This window comes from Myotis brandtii, unplaced genomic scaffold (genome assembly GCF_000412655.1).
Source record: "Myotis brandtii unplaced genomic scaffold, ASM41265v1 scaffold344, whole genome shotgun sequence".
NCBI lineage: Eukaryota > Metazoa > Chordata > Mammalia > Chiroptera > Vespertilionidae > Myotis > Myotis brandtii.
The window spans coordinates 2,629,333-2,644,626 of NW_005363247.1; the positions used below are offsets into that span (position 1 = coordinate 2,629,333).

At 34.8% G+C, this 15,294-nt stretch overlaps 1 long non-coding RNA gene across 2 annotated transcripts in view; it reads right to left on the reverse strand.

Moving 5' to 3' along the window:
* LOC102250128 overlaps positions 1–15,294 on the reverse strand; it is a 211,792-nt gene that overhangs the window by 174,725 nt on the left and 21,773 nt on the right. For both annotated transcript variants that reach the window (XR_313880.2, XR_001363141.1), the window contains exon 2: positions 209–287. This is a non-coding gene — a long non-coding RNA (uncharacterized LOC102250128). The remainder of the gene's footprint in view (positions 1–208; positions 288–15,294) is intronic.

A 15,294-nucleotide genomic window follows, 5' to 3' on the forward strand; every position in this document is an offset into this window, starting at 1 on the left:
CTGCATCCCTGAGTTTCCCCTGAAGCGGATCAGACTTTGTGGGAATGAAACAAACCTTCCTTCTATTAAACCTCAGATGGCTTAACCTCATTTTCAGGGTTGATTTAACATGTGAGTGAGTGTGGCTTTCTTGTCCCACGTAATCAACATATTCCTGACTTTCTTTCAGATCCCTATATACATATACAGAGATTACTCAGAAACTCACTGGGCACATTTTTTACCAGAAGTTATGTAGTACTAGTACTGATGATAGAAAACTTCATTTTCATAAGCAATGATTTGTGCTAACAAAAAAAAAAGACAGACAAAAATGAAAAATAGTTACGCACTGACTATACCGATTAGTGGGACCTTTGTTACTTTAGAAAATCAGTTTTGCACTAGTTTATTCTTAGCTCTATCCACTGCAGCCCATTCTTACTATAATCTCAAGAGTCTTCTATACTTAGAGAATCAAAGAAGTAAATGGCACCACACCACAGGAAGGAGGAAGAAGAAACACCTTATTAATAGTGTGTGAGGATGACAAAATAATCCAACACAATATACAGTTTATGCAGGTTGACCTAAAAATATAAACTTTTCAACTCTTCAGTTTTATAGGGTGCTTGTCTATGTGGTTAGTCTACTGAAGGATAATTTCAGATTAGCCACCTTGACTTTTCTGCAGTGCTACAATTCCACCTAAAAACAGTAGACGATCTTCTACTTGTGCAAATCATTATTTTTAACTGTTCTTGCTAGATTTATTTAGTAAGACAAGAAAATGTAAGAAATGTCTGAGAATGCTTTATAGTTTAAAAGAACAGCTGTCATATGTGATGTAGGGTGGACTATGTACACGCACATACATATAAAGGAAAGGAATAACACTAAAATGTTCACAAGTAAGAAAGGTGATTATTCTAATGGGGGTATAACAGGTGACTTTTACATTATTTTCTCTGTCCTTTATTTTTCAATTTTTCTAAAGTGAAGACATCTGGCTGGTCCGATGGCAGTGGGTTACCAGAACTTACCTAAAGTGAAGGCATTTTTTTAATCAGGGGATATCCTATATAATAAAAGACTAATATGCTGTGTCCAGTTGTTCGGTCAGCCATTCAACCAATCAAAGCATAATATGCTAATGATATGCTAAGGCTGCTCAACCGCTCACTATGATGTGCACTGAACATCAGGGGGCAGATGCTGTGACCAGTAGGTTAGCTTGCTGCCGGGGTCCATCTGATAGATCAGGACTGAGCGAGATGGGTCAGACACGCCCTGCAGCCCTCCCACAGTCCATTCCCCAGCTGGCCAACCTCCTGCATCCCGCCCCAGCCCCAATCGTGCACCAGTGGGGTCCCTTGGCCTGACCTGTGTCCTTTCGCAATCCAGGCTGAGGGACTCCCCCTCCCCGAGTGCACAAATTTCATGCACCAGGCCCCTCTAGTTTTATAGTATAAGCAATAAAAGATTGTTTAAATATGAAATAGTAAGATAAGTACATAAAAGATGATAAGTATAGCTCCTCGTGTTTCAGATAGCTTTTCATCTAAAATTAACAGCATTTGGATTAAGTACCTTTCCTACAGAATTATCAAAATTATTCTTAAAAAACATCTAATCTTACCCTAGCGACTAAATGATTATTCTATGTAGCAAAATCTAAATCTGAAAGGGCATGTTTCTTGTTTTAACAAATACCTACTCAGCTCCCTTATTGGATCTTTTTAAACCAATGGATGAGACTGTTATAATTAATGTCATCAAATGCTTTTTATGTTAAAAGATGTTACTAAATGCAAAAGTATTCTTAAAAACACTGTATTTCTAGTCAATATGAACATTATACCCACCTCCAAAATTTGTAAGTACTATTAGCTCCCACCACCTCTTGCTAAGCAAGAGTGGAGATCATTTAGTCTCCAACCACTGATCCTAATGTCCTGATTTGCAGGGACTTATTAATAGGTTTTAATTATTAACACCATCACAGTTATCTTATTGCTACATTTTTTCACTTTTAGTTTCTTTTTCTTAGCAATGTCCTTAATTTTCCAGTTTTATTCTACTAGTTTTAATTAAGTCATGGAAATCACTATAGCCTACATATGCATGTTATTCCCTTTAATGTGCCATATTTGTCAATAACTGATCTTTGCTTCCCTCTATTTTAAAATGTTTACTAATTATGAGGATGATAGTGGTTTATCTTCAGGATGCAGAATTGTAATAAAATAAATAAATAAATAATATACCAGCCAACTTCAGAGACCAACTGACAGAGTTGTGTGCAGTGTGTGACTTGTAAAGATTTAGAAGTATTTGGCCTCAGAAGCCAAGAGGCAAAAGATTAGGTAAGTTCTTTGGGTCCATTTGAAGTTTTAATGTCCCTGCTAGTAGAAAGGAAAAGGAACCTAGCAATTACTGTCTGAACTGTTTTTCTCTGGCTTCTGCCTAACTTTGGTGACTCTTTCCTTCTTTCCTTTAACCCTTTATTACACAACAACCTCAAAATATTAAAATGGTATTTTTTCTATGTCACAGTATCAGTCTCAACACCAAATATAGTTTTGTTTAACCTGTTTTACCAAGATGGTCCATAATGTTTTTGAGGTGTTTATAGACTAGCTTTCGGGTTTGTTTATTTTAGCAAAGTTCTTTAATGGCTTTTCAAAAGATAAGTAAACAAGGACAATGAAACCTTTTTCTTAATGAGCAGAAGGGATCAAGGGTGTCCCGGACTGTGGTGAATAAAAGAGCAGCTGAGGTGAGGGCGAGGGGGCTGTCTCCTTCTAAGGTATCATTGTGGTTTTATTGGAGAAGTCCAGGAAAATAAAAGCTTTCTGTATCTTAATAAATGTAGTCATGTCACCTCTACCATAAATATGTGCACAGCACTGACACAGAGAAAAAGTACAGAATTGATGATTTTGGTTGTCTATCTACTCATCTGAATTCCAAAACTCTGCCCGTGGTACCCACACCCCCATAAGTGGTTTTTGAAATTAGAAAGGCACATATATTCCCAACCATATATACAATGTGTGTATAGAATACAGCAAAAACAGCCCCATGACATTCTAAATAAACACTTTCCCAAAATATCAATTGACTATTTGCTGTTCCAAGGACTGTTTAGCAAGAGACATAAATATAAAAATACAAATAAACAAACAAATAAAATACAAAAAGTAGCTTCTTAGCTTTGGGGAGACAGTAATAATGTTCACCATGTGTGGTTGACACAATATAGCCAACATTTACTTAAATTCTAAAATAATTAGCCAGTAGGGAGTACAGAAGTTTCTTCACTTTATTTTTTATTTTTTTGTCTCACAGTACTGAGTTAATGCAGGCATTATTGATGATTATGAGGAAAAATAAAGTGTCATATGATGGAGGAATTAAATAAAAATTATAAGAGCCAGCATATGAATCAACCCAGTTATTGGCTTAAAGAGAAGAGTGTTTCCTATACTGGGTTTTATAGAACAAGAGAGGAATTATTTCAGATGCCAAGATTAGCACATATATGCCCACAAAGTATTCTGACTATTCATCTTGAAATATGTTCAAAATGTACAAAGAAAAAATAAGATTCATTATCATTAATTAGTTAGCATGTAAAAAAACTCAATGACAGTTTTTTAACTATTCAACATCAACCCTGCACATCACAACTGAAGTACCACAGTTGTTACTGATTCTCTCCCTAGTGTTCTAATTTAAAGACCAAGAAGTTTGTTTTCATTTTAAATTTTCAAACTATTTGCTAGAAACTGCACTCTAATTTCTTCTTTTACATGCTCTTCCATGTGAGTAACATTGAAAAGTCAACATTTTCCTGGTGTTCCACTTCTGAGATGGTACCAAAAATGTATGCTGATAGGAAGCCAAGAGTCAAAATAAATCAACATTGCCCTGGAGAAATTGGCACCTTTCTGGTTTCTATTCCTCCCCAAATCAACATAATTCTGGTTCTACTAGATTGCCTGGCTTTTATAAAATGGTGAATCAAATGGCAAAATGGGCCACAAAACAGGGTGTAAATAAGGGTATGTTTATATATTTGATATACTATATCAAGACCTAAAGGACTTAACAAAAAAGCAATAAAAATGTGAAAAAGTATTTGTTACTTTTTCTTTATTTTCTGTCAACTATGTCATCTAGCCTAAAGGATATCAACTATTCAGCAAATCTAGTGGCAAAACTAGAAATCTTAACTTTCTTTCTTCATTAACTGTGTCCTCTCAAAAGTCCTTTTCCTGACGGAATAACAGCAAAACCCATTTCCTTTATCATAACTATTACTAGATAACTTTTGTAATTAAAGCTTAGCTTTTGGCCTTGGGCAAATTACTTAACCTCAATTTACCACCTATAAAATGGAAATAAAAATAGACCCTATGCTATAGAATTGTTATAATAATTTTAATTAATAAATATAAAACATTCAGAAGAGTGCCTGGAATGCATTAAGACTCTATAGTTGTTATTGTTTCTTTTATTATTATTGTCATTCTCTTTCATTATCATCAAATTTTACAACACCCCAAAGGTTTTTTTACAAATTGCCAATCATGATAGTCCTAAACTGATCACACATTTTTATGAACATGGAGTCTGAAAAGATCTTGACAGTAATACCGGACCCCAGCATATGGCCATTCTCATGACGATCCTCAATATTCCATATTTGGATTAAGTCATATTGTTCCATGACAAAAGAAATTTCTCCTTAATTTAATTAATTAATTCAAATCCTAAAATGAGTTTTGCCCCACATAAACAAAAATTACAATTGTTGGTAGAGATCACTTTTTTTTAGAAACTTGAAATATTTAATTATGTCTCATAATTTTTATGAATTTTTTAGGGAATAAAATATTAGTGGGAAAAATCAATTTGATAGTTTGGAGTGGCTTCTGTTAGATCTGTTAAGCTGTCTGTGTGTAATTGAACAGATGTAAAAGTACAGCCAATCCTGGGCAAAAGAAATAAATCAGGTTTGGACTTTTATCATAACCTGTTGACTAACTACTAGCAATCTGTCATGTTCTGGGTCACTTTACTACAGAAAATGGAGCATCACCTCCTGGAGTGCCCCTCTGAGAACCTCGAGTTCATGGGAATGAGCAGTCGAAGGGACCTCTGAACTCTTTCCCACAGCCAAATGACAGCTGTGATTCTTTGGCCTTAGCTTGCCTCCTTAAGCTGATTCGGCATGAAATTTATGGTACTTCCTCCACAGTGTCCCATGCCAGCTCTGGACATTTATTATTCTGGACAGTATTGAAAGATATATGCTTTTCCTATCACCCAATTTGATCAAAATTCCAGTGTCCAAGATAGAAGGAACAAGCCACAGCTAGGAATGAGGTAGGAGCATATTCGGATATGCTGCCAAAGTTTGTTTCCTGCATCTTAAGTGCAAACTTAAGCACACTTTAATATGGTTTGTAAAAAGCCATGTTGAGACTTCATTTTATCACATCATAAATATGTTCAGGGGGAAAAAGACAACAAAGGATGAAGAGCTCAAACATTTTCGTGAGAATGTTGGGTTTCAATGTTTTCAAGTTTCTACCACTCATGTGCAACGACATCTTTGGTAGATTTCCTAATCTTATTGAGCCTCAGCTTTCTCATCTGTGGAATGAAAATAATAGTGCAAATTCACAGCATTGTTATGAAATTCAAATAAAATGATAGATGCTAAGCATTTGATACAGGAAGAATTCAAGGAATATTAGCTCTTACTAATATGATTAATGAACTTTGGGTTCACATACTTGGTTTGGTCTTTGTTGACATTTTTAAATTATTGGCTTACCTCTTGAATACTTGGAGCTTAATAATCTTATATACTAATTACATTTTTTAAAGTAAAAATAATTTTTCATTCTTAAATTCTAGAATAAAGTAAGTGATTAAGTATAATGAGTTTTTCTATTTTGCTTGCTTTTAGAGGCAAGTATTACTATATTTATACAGAGAAAAGTATTATATTTGTTTTTATTATTATATTTGTTTTTAGTTTTGTAGAGTGTTCTTCAAAACTCTAAGAGAACAAATGTTTTCATGAATATCATTGCTATATCCCCATATATGAAACTTTATTTATTATAACAGCATTAATTCAACAAATATGTATTGAGTGTCTGCTTTGTGCAAGGCATTGTTCATAGTATTGGATATTCAATGGTGAAAAGTCAAAGCCCTTATTCTTATGAAGCTTCCATCATTGGGGGAGATCAACCACAGTAATACATAACAATAAACTGTAGAAGGGTGACAGCAAAACAGTGAAGTGATAGAGACTGACACTGGGAGAAGGGTTTGGGTAGAGCCCTTTGGAGGGGCTTTAAATAGGGGCATGAAATGATCTCTAAGGCGTGGCATCTGAAGTGATTCCCAAAGATGAGAGAAAGAGCTGGTCACATGAAGAGCTGGGAAGGAACGTTCCGAGAAGAGAAGGTAATGTTTTCAAACACTAAAAGAACCGGTGTGTGTTAGAGGAACATGAGTAGGAAAGATAGGAAAGAGCTAGATGATGCAGGACTTGGAAGGCCATGGAGAAGAGTTGGTTTTCCTTATAAGTAATGGCAGGTCATTGGATTGGAAATGGCCTGATTGGCCTTTGAAGAAAGTAAATAAGAGAACTGCAATAAAAACAATGGGGTTACTGTTAGACAGCTTCTCCTTGTCCAAGAGAGAGAGATGGCAGAGGCTTAGACCAAGGTAGTGGTAATGGAAACAATGAAAACGAAGACAGGTGGTCATATTTAAATACCCTTTGCAGATAGAATCAAAAGACATGCTAATGTGGTGTGTGTATATGAGTATTGAGGAGAAGGCAAGAATCAAAGATGACAAACAGTGGGGCCTTTGCTGAGATAGGAGAGATTGGATAAAACTGTTCAACTGAGGTATGAGAGTGGTGAATCAGTTCTCTCTTGGACATGTAATGTTTATGAGGAGCATGAGACATGCATGCAGATATAGTCAGGGCTGAGCTCATGTAGACTTTAAGGCTGTCATCATACTGACACTTGAGGAGTTAGTCTTAATATAGCCAAAAATTATACGGTGACCTGACATAGCAGCAACAAGTCCCTTCTACACGAAACTCTCTAAATTACAGTGTCAAATATATTTTCTGGAGGAAAAAAGTTTGCCTATATGTCAGGAAACAATAACTCTAATTGATTGAAACGTGTCTATAAGCACATAAGCAAAATATCTTTGTCACTTATCTAGGTCTGACCCATGAATTACAGAATCATTAAGGTGAACATCCTTTAATACAAGTCCAAGTTGTTGTGCATAGAGTGTTAAAATATATCTTGAACAATTTCCTACTTTCTTTTTAGAAGATAATACTCCATTAGAAAGGTAAAGAGTGTGTGTGTGTGTGTGTGTGTGTGTGTGTGTGTGTGTGTGTGTGTGTGTAAGAGAAAAATGAGGGAAGGAGGGAAAGAGGCAGAGAGAGGAGACATTCTGAACTACGTCCAAAATATTATTTAAATTCTAGAATGGAATCCTAGCAATCGGTCTTTGGAACCCTTTGACTTCTGAGGTTGGCATGAAAACTCTTAATTTGAAGTCTTACACATTGAGGGTTGCTGAGTGCTGTAGCCCTGCAGCTGAGCCAGCCCAATTACACACTTTTGGTCTTTCCATCTGAGAAGCTACACAGAGAGCAGGTTTGGGAGTAGGTTCTTACAGTGTGAAGCCATCATGACTGGAGCTTGATGCTAAAAACACAGATACCTTCTCACTTTCATAAATGTTTAAATAAAATGAGAATGTGCTGAAGGAGGAAATTATTGTCTTTTTGTTTCCTTCCTTTTCTTTTCCTGCAGCACACCTCATATGGTGTTTTGACTTACAGAAAATGAAAAACAGATTAATTCTGAAACTGCTAATTGTATAAAAGCATGGATTTTCAAAGAAAGTAGAAGTTCTTTTATTAGCATGGAAAACTTTTGAAGAGAAGCTATCAACACTTTTTCTTAGAATCTTTCTTCCCAATAAAACAGATATTTGGACAAGAATCATCAAAATATATCTATCAAAAACACCTGCCATAGAAAGCTGATTTTTCAAGTTTCTGTAGAATCATATTTAAAGTCAGTATGATTTCTAATTCAGAAACATTTTTCTATGAAACAGCAGATTTTTATATAAGCAAAAGATATTGATTTCAGATCATGATCATCAGAATTAATGTAGTTAATATTCAAGAAATAAGATCTGCATTTCTCCTAAGCCATGGGAAAAAAATAGAGTGGTAAGAAAATATAAATTGAAAGCATTTCCTCATAGTTAACTATTGCCAGAAATCAAAGTTAAAATCTCATCTCTGGCTTTTTATAGAGCTTCCTTGCCACAGCTCCTGAATTTAGCAGCCCAACAATGAAAAATAAGACTCCTATTCTAAAATATTATTCACAACAATTCTTTGGGGAGAAATCATCTATTTAAACAACGTATATATTGGATAAAGAGTTTGGCATCTACTTGATGCCACACTGTATCCCTCAATTTTTTAGTGAATACTTTTGTTGTTAGCAATTGGCAGTGAGGAATTTTGTGCAGTAAGCACATTGTTTATTGCCCACTCCACAGGGGGGAGAGACAAAGTGTGTATGCACAGTTGCTTTCTGAAATCACAACCCCAAAAGGAACTTACCTATAGTTGTTATCTTTGGGGAGTAACTAACATATTTTATGAAATATATTCCATGTGTGCCAACACTTTGATTGTTGTAACAAGGAGGGAAACAATGTGAGGCCTGGAGAGGATATTTATTTTTAAAAGCTATAGTAATAAGACGTTGGCCTATTACCATTTTCTGACAAATGAAAGAATGACTTAAACTTCAAAATTGGTAGCAGTATCTTGAAGACTATAAATCAAAATGCTCTTATTTATCAGCCAGTCATAACTAACCCAAGGACTGTGGAATAAAACACTCATTTCTGCTTCCACCATTCAAATGCTGCCTCTGCTTTGTTAACCTTTTGGAAAATCACAGTTCTCTGTAAGTTGCATTTTCCTCCTCATCCAAGTAAACTTATCATGCAGCTACACTGACATTTAATCCAGTATAATTGTACTAATGTGTACACCAGGGCCTACTCAGCAATAGTGCCCCTCTTTGCAGGGAAGCAAAGGCCTGTGGAATCTGGACACTGAATTGCCAAGAAAGGGACTTCCACCACTCAGGATGGTGAAGTCACTTCCACTAATAGCCAGAACTGAGAAAAATATGGGCTTCTTTTTCTTAACAGAGGACAAGTAAATCATCCTAAGAAAATACTTAGGCAGGTTCCTGAACACACGCTACAAGATTGATGTTTTAATGAAGAAGCAAAGGGGCATAAAAAGAAATCTCGAGATGAGTGTGTTGTCTCCAACAAGCCTGTCTCTCAGTGGTCAAAATATGTTTTCTCTTGCTCTTTTTGTCTGCTTTTCTCTGGCAAAGTGAGAGGTGAATCACTTTTGTTCTGCTGTGATTATTTTTACCCCTCAAAACACAGCTTAAGGGCTCCATTTTAGGGCATAATTACACACAGAGCCAACTTGCTCAAAAGGTTAAAAAAAAAAAACTCCTCTAGTCTCAGTAAATATCAAGCAGCAAATGAGTCAAGTTCAAGTGAAAGCAGGGGAAACATTAACCATTTCTTACTAAAAACATACATTATATACTTCATTGCTCCCAACAAACCCCACTCATTTCTTTGTCTGTACTTCAAGTTTCCTCTATGGAGTGCACAGAATACAGTCTGTCCCTCCCCATCTTGCAAATAGCTTGAAATCCAAAAAGACATTTGTAAATCAGTTTTTAGCTCAGAATGTATCTTACCACAGAAGAAAATATCATATGTGGGTTAGATTTCTAAGCTATCCAAGGGTAGTTAATTTTACTTTGATGTTTATAAAACAGTGAACATACTTGTGGTAAAAGTATAGACTTCAATATTCTTAAAACACTAATAATTATACCAACTGAAAAACATTTTGTGTTGCTTTGGTTGTTTCAAAGTGCATTGCTAAAAATAAAAGATTAAAGAATACTAGATTTGGGTACCCAAGAATCATTGCCTCTATATAAAAAGGAACTAAAATTTAAGAGGTTTTGATACTGCAAAGTATCAAACTTTAATTAATCACATTTTGATAAACTGCAAATTGCATCATCAACACATGTAGTTATTTTACATATGTCTTTTTCCTTCATCAAAAGGTTGGACCACATCTTCCAATTATTTTGTTTCAATTTACACACCTATTGTAGTTTTCAACCCTACTTTTTGGGCACAGGATAAATGAAATTATCTCTCAGACAAAATAAATGAGTTCTATGACCACTTTGAAGTTCATCGCTGAGGCTAAGCTTTCCTGAACCTTGCACTGAAACTGATACCTAACCCATGAGAATGCTCTACATTGAGACTCTTTATGTCACTTTTATTCAAGACCTGCAACAACACAGCCTTCCTCTTTTGGACTCTTTATGCTCCACATTGGAGGTAAAAGATGTTTATGGAGCATGTGAGAAACTATGTTGTCAACATGTTTTCCTAGTTCTGCTACTTCTTCCAATAGTCTATTTCCACTCAAACCATGGGGATTTCATAAAACATGTGTCACAACTCTGTTCAGCTCTCATGTATCCAGTGGGTTCTGATCATACTTGGGGTAAAATCCAAACTCAGTATCATCACCTACTTTGCAGGTGCGATCTTGCCTGGCCCAGTCACCTATCTGAACTCAGGGGCACCACTCTATACCTCATCGCCATGGAACGAGTCCCATTCCTCTGCAACATATGAAGCTCTTTCACCTCTGAGCATTACTCTACTCCTTTCTTCTGCCTGAAACCCTCTTCCTCTTATCTTAATATGGCCAGCTCCTTAACATAACTTTGTTTTCTATAAGGTTTTATTTCTTATGTGACCACCCTTTTTTAAAAAAAGCCTCTGAACTTCCTCCTTCTAATTTTTATCATCATATCCTGCTTTATTTTTTTAAGGTCACTTATCACTATCGGACATCATATTGTTTGTCTTACTTGTTTCTGTCTATTGTCCTTTCCCCCCACTAGAGTGTAAGCTTCATGAGGTTATGGACTATTTATGTCAGTTAACATTGTTTCCCAAGCACCTAGCCTGGCACATAGTACAAAATCCACGTGTATTAAATGAGTGAACAGCTATTAATGTTAAAGAGATATCCCTGAGTGTATGTTAATATAATAATTGTATTAGTGCTAAACATCGTTATTAAATCATATTGTGGCCTAGAGAAAGAAAATCATACCCTTTTCAACTGAAATGCTAAGTTCAAGAGGTGAAAGTTCAAGTAGAGAGGAAGACACAAAGTCTGAAACCACTTTAAGCCAATTCTTTCACAAATCACTGAAAGAAAAGGTTAAAGGAATGGAGGTTTTTTAGTCTCCCAAATAGCAAATTAAGAGATTAGTTAATTATTGTCTTCACATATGTGAAGACATTTTATCATGAAAATGTCAAGCTTTTATCTGTCTATGAAGAGGAAACATTTAAATTAAAGCTGGAGATATTAGGATGAACCTAAAACTCTCTTGCATGCAATGGAATGGGCCTCTAAAAGTGATTTTGGAATTTAGGGGCCAAAACTTTGACAGGAGAATGTTGAAAACATCAATGTTGAATACATGGACAATAAGTTATATGAGAAGTGAACATAGTTGGATTTCTCAGATGGCCTCATTTGGCTAAGGAATGCTGAGCAATATAAGGTTAACACGAATTGATAGGTTTACATAAAATAGTTCCAATTAATACAAATATATGTAAATATATGCTTCACTCTTTTCTAGTCCTCTGCATCCAGCTAATATTCTCTACTTGTCTCTCCAAATAGAAACAGAGCACATCATAATTGTGTCATAGCTTATTTCTCTTTCTCCCTCTTCTCCTCTTACTTGGTTTACTCAGCAGAAGCCAAAGGAAGAATAGGAGAAGAAAAACATCCAGTCAAACTTAAAAACACTAGTTATTTAAGAGGTATTGCTCCTATGTACTTGGTGACACCAGACTGTTTTTCTGCTTTATCATTAGCTAATAGTAGCGTTAATTAACAGTTACTGAACATTTATTATTTTCCAAGCACTATCCAAAGGGCTTACATGAATTATCTCACTTAAACCTGACAATGAGCTGAAGAAACTGAGATTCAGAAAGGTGAAAGTCATTGTTCAAGTTGATACAGACAGTAAATGGCAGAACTAAGCTTAGAACCCACCCTCTCTGACTACACTGGCTGTATTCTGAACCACTCTGCTGCAACCAGTTGAAATAGACTAGAAACAGAAAATAATTCATTACACACGGGTAGCATTTTCATTTATCAGAGAGCAGTAGCATTTTCCTGAGTCCCATGAGAAAATGATCATTCCTTTTTTCCTCCCATAATCTCTCCTTTGAGAATCATTTCCCATCTAACATTATCCAAAATTGGCCACCAACCAACAAGTATTTTTAAGTCATTCTACTTAAATATTGGACAGACTACCATGCTGAGACACAGAACAGTTCCAAGAGTGTGAACTGGAGAAATGCCCACAGTCTCCAGCTCTGTTTTCAGCATCATCCCCTGGCTGTGCTTTCTCTGAGATGCCCAATTGGGATTACAGTCAAATAAAGTCTATCCCCATGCACACACATGGACTAAAGAACATTGTTATTCTGTGTAGAGACATAAATGCCACCTTAGTTGGGGGTTCTTGAGAGTAAAATGGCAAGGTATAACAATTATTTTAATGTACATATTTGCTCTATGTAAAAATTCTGCTAATGAATTTACAAAGGACATAATCATAAATGCACAAAAAATTGTTCATTGCAGTGATTTTTATAGTATTAAAAATAAATGAAACAAACTACAAATCCCCACATACGTAATGGTTAATTCAATCATGACACATCAATATAAGGGAATTAATGTAATATTTGAAAAAAATTATTAATTTCAAAAATTTATATAAGTAAAAAATAATAACAAACAATATGTACAATTGGGCTCATTTTTGCAAAACAATCATAAAATATGTATAAGCACATATAAAAAAGAAAAAGTCTACATCAGAAGTTTGTAATATTCATCACATATAATGGAATTATTTATTAATTTCTTTTATATATATATATATGTGCTTTCTAAAAATGATATGCATTACTTTCATTATAAGAAAATTGGGGGGGGGGGGAAGGCCACCATAATTTCCTTGCATAAAGCATATAAACTCCTTTCTTTAACAAGAATATTATTTGTTACAAGTACTTTTAATAAAAATGTACGGCATTTGTTCAGAAGTAGATTTACCATGAGTTTAAAATTATTGAAATTTCTTATTTTTATTGCTTTATGAAATTTGGGGAGAAAATGCAATATTTAAAGACATAGCCAGCACCTTAGCAATTCCTGTGAGCTAGAAAATGGCAAAGAAAACGACCAAGGTGCCCAAGATGAAAATCACTTAATACATGTTAGTGACTTGGAAAACAGCCAGAAATTAATAGAAAATGAAACATAATGAGCTGCATCAACCATGCAGAATATAAAAATATTTTAAAAGCTACAGAATAGAGTATAGAAATTAATCCATATACATATATGTATAAGGTTATTCAATATATGGAAAAAGTGGCATTTAAAATCAGCTTTAAATATTGGGTTTTTTAATAAATGGCATACAAGTAGTTGACCATTTATTTAGGAAAAAATGTTAGATCCCTATCTCATAACTTTCACAAAAATAAATTTGATAAAGATTAAAGATCCACATATATGAAACCAATTTGTAAAAGAATTAGAATAAAGTAGTGGAAAGTGAAAGAGCTTTTAAAGTCATATCTGAAATCTCCAAGAAAATTGGTGATAGACTATTTCCCCTTGTTCCTAAATATAACCTAAAATTGCTGAGATATAAAATATACTTTAAACAATATAAAAGATGTGACATTTTAGAGAAGGTATTTGCAATGTTTAATGCATAAAAAATCAGCTTATGTTCTTAGCACATAAGTAAGCTTTCACAAAACAGTAAGAAAAGCAGTGAAAAAAAAACAGAAAAATAAGCAAAAGATATGAATAGGTAATCCAAGATGTAATACAAATAGCTAAAGGAAGAATTCAAAAAATGTTCAGCATCACTAGTTATTGAGTAAATAAAAATCAAACAATAATAACACCATTTCTTTCCCAGTAGATTAACAAAAATTGTTTTAATTTAAAAATATTGATGTTTAGCAATACTGTGATGAAATAGAGAATTTCATTCACCAGATTATTGGGTTGTAATTTGAAACATCTGTTTTTAAAATCAGAATATTATTTTTCAAAAATTTAACTACACTTTCAGGCATCCTATCCCCAAGGAAATCTCATAGTAATATATGTATACATCATTGTTGCTATTAACCAACATGGGAATAGTTAAAGAAAATACACCCCCACAAACATACAAAAAGCCTACATGTATTTGTATATGTTTTACAAATATATGTGTGCACATTAAAAAATACAAACATAAACCCCAAACCAAAGCCTAGGTCTATGTGAGTATAATCTCCCCCCTGTGAGGGAAAGAAATGATGAAACCCAGAGTAGGAATCCCATTGTTCAACAGAGACCAGGACGGCAAGTGCATTACTGACATGCAAAGAACAACTCAATTCTCAGATTTTTTTCTATATAATACAATCAGAGAATGTTGTTCCCTCCCGAGAGTAAAATTTTTACTTTTGGGAGAGAAAAATATAGAAGAGCAGAGTGACATGGTAAAATGGCCAAAGAACTCCTAGTAATTATGATGAGTAATTTCATCTCAAATTGCTTATGATGCTGTGGTGTCAGATTCTCCATTTTCTCAAACTTTCAGAAACATCTGCTTTACACAAAACTTTGCATGTGTCTGTGTGTGCAAATTAAGTAAAGGGTCTGAGTTCCATGCTTGGGTTGGAGCAAGGCAGAGATAAAGAAACAGCTAAAAAATATAGAGACATGAGGAAAACAGCAAAAGAAGCAAGGAAGCCAGAGCCATGAAAATGTACTCCTATCAGTAATTCTCAGAAATCTTAGAGGTGACATGTCCTTCCTATCTACACTAATAAAAGAGAAACATGGTAATTAGCGTACGACCGCTACCCTTTTCATTGGCTAATCAGTGAGTATATGCAAATTAACTGTCAGCCAAGATGGCGGCCGGCAGCCAGGCACTGAAGCGAGCAGGGAGGCTTGCTTGCTGC